This window comes from Muscardinus avellanarius (assembly GCF_963383645.1).
Source record: "Muscardinus avellanarius genome assembly, chromosome: 3".
Classification (NCBI taxonomy): Eukaryota; Metazoa; Chordata; class Mammalia; order Rodentia; family Gliridae; genus Muscardinus; species Muscardinus avellanarius.
Window position 1 is genome coordinate 106197800 of NC_137788.1, and position 6000 is coordinate 106203799.

Genomic DNA, 6000 nt, shown 5'->3' on the forward strand with positions numbered 1-6000 from the left:
CCTCGCTGGCCCCAGTAACAGCCTAAACCCTCGGCAGGCTCCAGTCTCGGCCTCGGAGGCCTCAGCACCAGCCTTGCCTCACAGCAGGCTCCCATCCCGGCCTCGCTGACCCAACCAGCCTAACCCCTCGGCAGTTTCCGATCCAAGCACCGTCTTCACCCAGCAGGTTGTCCCACGTTTCCCAAGGGTGCATGGTGGTAGTATTCTGCTTCTGAGGTAATTTCGTCAAAAGTTCCAGGTGTATTATGTCAGTTCTCTGCCTCCCCTGAGTACTTGCTGCGCCAATGTGACTGTCTCCACCATTTCAAATCTTTCCCAAGCTCTTTTCCCATACCGCATAATGTCCAGTGTCCCTAAGCATGCACGACAGTAGCATTCGACCTTTGGGGTAATTTCTTCAGAAGATCATAGTGGGTTGGATCAGATGTCTGCCTCTCCCAAATCCAAGTCTCCACCACCATCTCGCCCACTGCTGCCACCACTGCCTTCCTCCTATGTCTCCGCTAGACTCTCTCCTTACAGGTGATGTGCCGGATTCTTAACGATGTAGAGAAGCAGCAGTCCTCCTTCACGGGGAAGTTTTTCCAAAAGTTCCAGTTCAGATGGATATGTTTTGTCTACATCTCCAATATTCTAGCTGCTGCCGGGGCCATCTTAACCCCTCTTGAATATTTTTCTTTTTCGTTTTCCTTTAAAAAAAAAAAGAGAGAGAGAGAGAGAGAGAGTATGTGTGGTTTGGGGAGGATGTGGGATCAGGCATTCCATAGCAATGAAAATTTTTTTTTTCTTTCCGGGTGGGAGGGGGGTCGCCTAAGGGTGCCCCGCCCACGCCCGCCTACCCGCCCGGGGTGGGGGCCATGTGGCCTGGACTCCCAGGGCCTTCCGGGTGTGTGTGTGTGGGTCACCTAAGGGTGCCCCGTGTGCACCCGCCCATCGTCCTGGGGTCGTGTCCAAGCGGCCCGGACCTCCGAGGCCTTCTGGGTGTGGGGGGGGTCGCCTAAGCTTGCCCCGCGCGACCGCCCACCGTCCCAGGGTCGGGGCCAAGCGGCCTGGGACCATCTCCCCTTTTAGAAAAAAAAAATTCTCCAGTCTTAGATAAGATTTTTAATTCTTGTCTGACAGATGGTCTGCCCCTAGATGTTCTATAGTTAATGTTGTCAGGAACCTGCAAGTTTAGTTGGCTTGATATAAATATAAGTGGCTCTTAAACTATTTACATTTTATTGCACACTTTAGTCATCTCTTTCTGTGAATTCTCTTTTCTGTTTATCACACAATAAGGCTCATTGTCAACTTTTTTGAAACAAATATTTTACAAAGCACCTGTTAAAATATATTAATCTATCCTATTTTTTAAATGCAGATAAATGTTTTGCGATTATATTATTTTTGAATAAATTTATCTTGCATACGAAGCATACATAATTAATTAACACGGGCAATAATATAAAGAAAATAGCACATTCAGAGACTACATTTCATACTGCATATGGCGATAATGCGCGTGATTAAAATCAGGGAAGCAGTTGTGGAGAGCTCATGCTGTTATGGTAAAGAATTGGTCATAAAAGGCACATTCTGTGGTGTTGATAATATTGCTTCATAACTTAACACACACTCTTTTTTCCTCTTAGGATTCCTTCATTACTTGTATTTAATAAACATGTCCAACTTTCAAGATTAATCGCAAAGATTTTGGCTTTAAGGGACCTTTCTTTCCCGAAATGTGTTTGCCCAGATGTCTTTGTGGTTTGCTTCCTGCTGGAACGGTAAGTCACCAAGAGCAAGGACTATTATCTGTTGAATTCTCCATTATTCCCAGTATCTAGATGTATGTCCATACTGTTAGGAGCTCACTAAATAGCTATTAAATTAATGTGTGAAAATCTGAGGCACAGTAAGGTAAAGGCATTGCCTTAAGATCACAAATTAGATTACTGCAGAATTAAGGCAAGAATCGACATCTTTTGACTCCTACTGCATTGAGTGGTAACACCTTGTCTTTAATTAGTTCTCTTTTCGATCCAGGCATCTGCAGCCCCTGCCCTGGATTTTTGCTTCGAAGGACCCCATGTTGAGCCACATCCCTTCTCATAGACCAAGGAATTTCAAGGCTTATCTCTCTGCAGCCCATCCCACCTTCACACATCCTAGACCAGCTACCTGGGGTTCCCCAAATTCCTTGACACATAAGCCCACTTCCAGGGCCTCTGCAGGCCTCGCCCCGGGATAGCCTGCAGGATGAATGAACGTATGAATGTACACCTCTCCCTCAGCAGTGGTGAAAGGTAGCTACTGAGGATGGTGGGCCTCCATCAAGCCTTTTAGGGTGCCCACACTCTGGTATTAGAGCCCCTGGAGAAGGAAAAAGATGGAGGGCAGGTGGTAGGGTGGGTGCCCCTGTCCTCATGGCTCCTGCACCTCACATGTTAGGGGCAGCCTGCCTCCTATCACAGATCTAGTCTCCCCCACTTGCTTAATGTCATTTAAACCAACTCTAGGTGAACATTTATACTGTGCTAGCTACTATGCTCAGTATTTTCAAATATATTGTGTCATTAAATGTTATCCTTACAGTATATAACTTACTCAAGAGCATAAATGATAAGTTAAATGCATAACCAGTATTCTCAGTAAGTATTCTGTATTTACCAAAATACGTGTGTGTATGGATATGTAGTTAGCCTTCTATATACGTAGGTTTAATCTGTAGATTCAAACAACTATAGATTGAAAATCTTCATTTAAGAATTCTAGCCGGGCATGGGGGCGCACACTTGTAATCCCCACTCTTGGGAGGTTGAGACAGGAGGATCGCATAGGTTCAAAGCCAGCCTCAGCTACTTAGGCTCTCAGCAACCTAGTGAGATCCTGTTTCCAAATAAAATATAAAATAGGTCTGGGAGTATAGCTTGGAGGTAGCCTCTGGGTTCCACCCCCAGTATCACCAAAAGAAAAACAAAACAAACAAACAAATAATATTATATCTCAACTGGATGTGGTGGCACATGCTTGTAATCCCAGCACTTGGGAGGCTAAGACAGGAGGATCACAGTTCATGGACAGCCTCAGCTATTCAGTGAGGCCCTCTGCAACTCAGTGAGATGCTGCTTCATAATAAAGAATAAAAAATAGGGTTGGGAGTGTAGCTTGGTGGTAGAATGCCCTTGGGTTCAATCCCCAGTAACACGCGCACACACACACACACACACACACACACACACAAATTGTATCTGATCAGGTCTAGTAGGGCATGCCTGTAATTCCAACTACTTGGGAGGCAGAGACAAGAGGATAGCAAACTTGAGACCAGCCTGAATAACTTAGTGAAACTGTAACTCAAAAAATGGGGGATACCCCCAAAGAAAAACATCTGTACTGAACATGTACAGATTTTTTTCTTGTTCTTAGTCCCTAAATGATATAACAACTACTTACACTGTGTTAGAGATTATAAATAATCTAGAATTGAAACAAGAGGATGTGCATAGGTTATATACCACTTTATGCAAGGCACTTGAATATCTATCTGCATATTTTAGTATCTTTGAGGAGTTTTGGAACCAATCTACCATGATACCAAAGGTGTGATGTGTATGTATATACATACACACATATACATATTTTCATGGAGAAAATTGTAAGTGTTTGATAAATGCATGCAGATATTTCAAAGAGTATGAGCAAACAGTAAATCTTGCATGTTAACTTTGCTGTTATTAAAAATACTCATATAGAGGCCAGGCGTGGTGGCACATGGTTGTAATCCCCATGCTTGGGAGGTAGAGACAGGAGGATCGCGCAGGTTCAAAGCCAGCCTTGCTGGCTTAAGAGGCCCCGTTTCCATATAAAATAGGTCTGGGAGTGTAGCCCGAGAAGGGTTCCATCCCCAGTAACACACACACACACAAAAAAAAAAAAAAAAAAAAAAACAAAACTCATATAGAGCTGGAGATGTAGCTCAGTGGTATTTACCTAGCATGTGTGAGGCCCTGGGTTTGATCCATAGTGCCACAAAAAACCCATATATTTTAAATTATCATGAATGATTCTTAAACATTTTTATTTAGAAAACTTTAGATATATGATATGTACAAAGTAGAGGGAAAAGTAAAAAGAACTCCCAATTACCCACAACTTACTCTCACTAGTTAATAGTGTTTGTTTTTCTTGTTTAATACACTTCCCTGTTATCCTCTTTGTTTTAAAGCAAATCCCAAATATCATGCCATTTTATTAAATTATGTTAATATTACATTAAGATACTTATTTGCAAAGATTTAGATGTAAAGAGGGAAAACATTTTGAATTTTTCATGAAGACTTCTTAACTTTAAAAATTCCAGCTGGGTGTGGTGGCACATGCCTGTAATCCCATACCTGAGAAGCTAAAACAGGAAGATCACATTTGGGGCCAGCCTTATCATAAACTTAACAAGACCCATTTAAAGGTAAAAAAAAAAAAAAAAAAAAATTAAATAGGGCTGGGCGTGTAGCTTAGAGGCAAAATTTTCTTGAAGTTCAGTCCCCAGTATAAAATAAGTCAATCTCTAAAAATTTTATATAGGAGCCAGAATGCTGTGGCTCATGCCTGTAATCCTAGTATTTGAGAGGTCGAGACAGGAGGATCACATTTCGAGGCCAGCTTCAGCAAGTTAGAAAGACCCTCTCAACTTAAACCCTGTTTCAAAATAAAAAACTAAAAAAGTGAAGATGTAGCTTGGAGCTAGAATGTCCCTGGGGTTCAATTCCCAGTACCCCCCAAATATTTTTTATATACCAATTTTATTTAATTTTTGAAATTTCCCCCTTTATTTCAAAGAATATTCAGGTGGGAGTTAGGCATTTAATAATGATTTTTGTAACTATCTATAAAATCTCTATGTATAAACATACCTATAAGTATCATGCTGTTCATGTCATGACATTTTATTTTCAAGATTCTTTAAACCTTTTTATTTTACAGTCAGATCACTTTCTTTTTTTTTTTTTTTTTTTTTTTTTGGTGGTACTGGGGGTGGAACCCAGGGGCTTTCTACCTCTGGGCTATACTCCCAGACCTTCTTTATATTTTATTTGGAAACAAGGTCTCACTAAGTTTCTGAGAGCCTCACTAAGTAGCTGAGGCTGGCTTTGAACCTCTGCGATCCTTTTGTCTCAGCCTCCCAAGCACGGGGATTACAAGCGTGCGCCGCCACGCCTGGCCAGATCACTTTCTTTTTAACTCATTAATTAATTAATTCATTTATTCATTCATTTTTTAATGGAAAGCAGAGACATTCTACCTCTGAGCTACACCTCCAGCCCTATTTTATTGTTTTATTTTGAAGCAGGGTCTCATTATGTTGCTGAGGCTGACCATAAAATGTGATCCTCCCTTCTCAGCCTCCAAAGTACTAGGATTACAAGTGTGCACCCCAGGCCCAGTCAACCACTTTCTATTGCTTCCTTTCTCTTCTTGTGGACGAGCTATTGGAAATAACAAGCAAATAAAAGCCTTTTTCCTTCCTTCTCTGAGTGATAAAACCTGAAAATGATGAATATAAAAGGACAGACTGTGGATTACTGTAGTGCCTTTTCTAATTTTAATGACAGCTAACTTTTCCGAAAAGTGCATCCACATCCTGGTAACAGCACGGAGAGCACGAGTAGATTATAACATCATGGCGCATAGAGAAGTCTATACATTAGTTGTAGGGATGTCGCTAGAGTGTATAAATAATGTTCCTAGTTGCAAGGAAATATAAAATTCCCACCTACTGAGGCAGAGCCTTGTTATATATTTCTGTATTGACAGAAACCATTTTAAGTGCCTATTTTAGGTAGCAGTTAAACTGCACTGCATTTTAATAAATTTTCTTTTATTTGCACAGTATGTGGGACCTGAAAGCTCTTTTTCCTGTAATAAATGAGTAGTACATGGTGTTTTCAGAAGATTCTTTTGTAATAAAGTTCTTCTTTCTTCAGCATCTCATGTCCCTCTGTTATAGTCCTGTTGAGA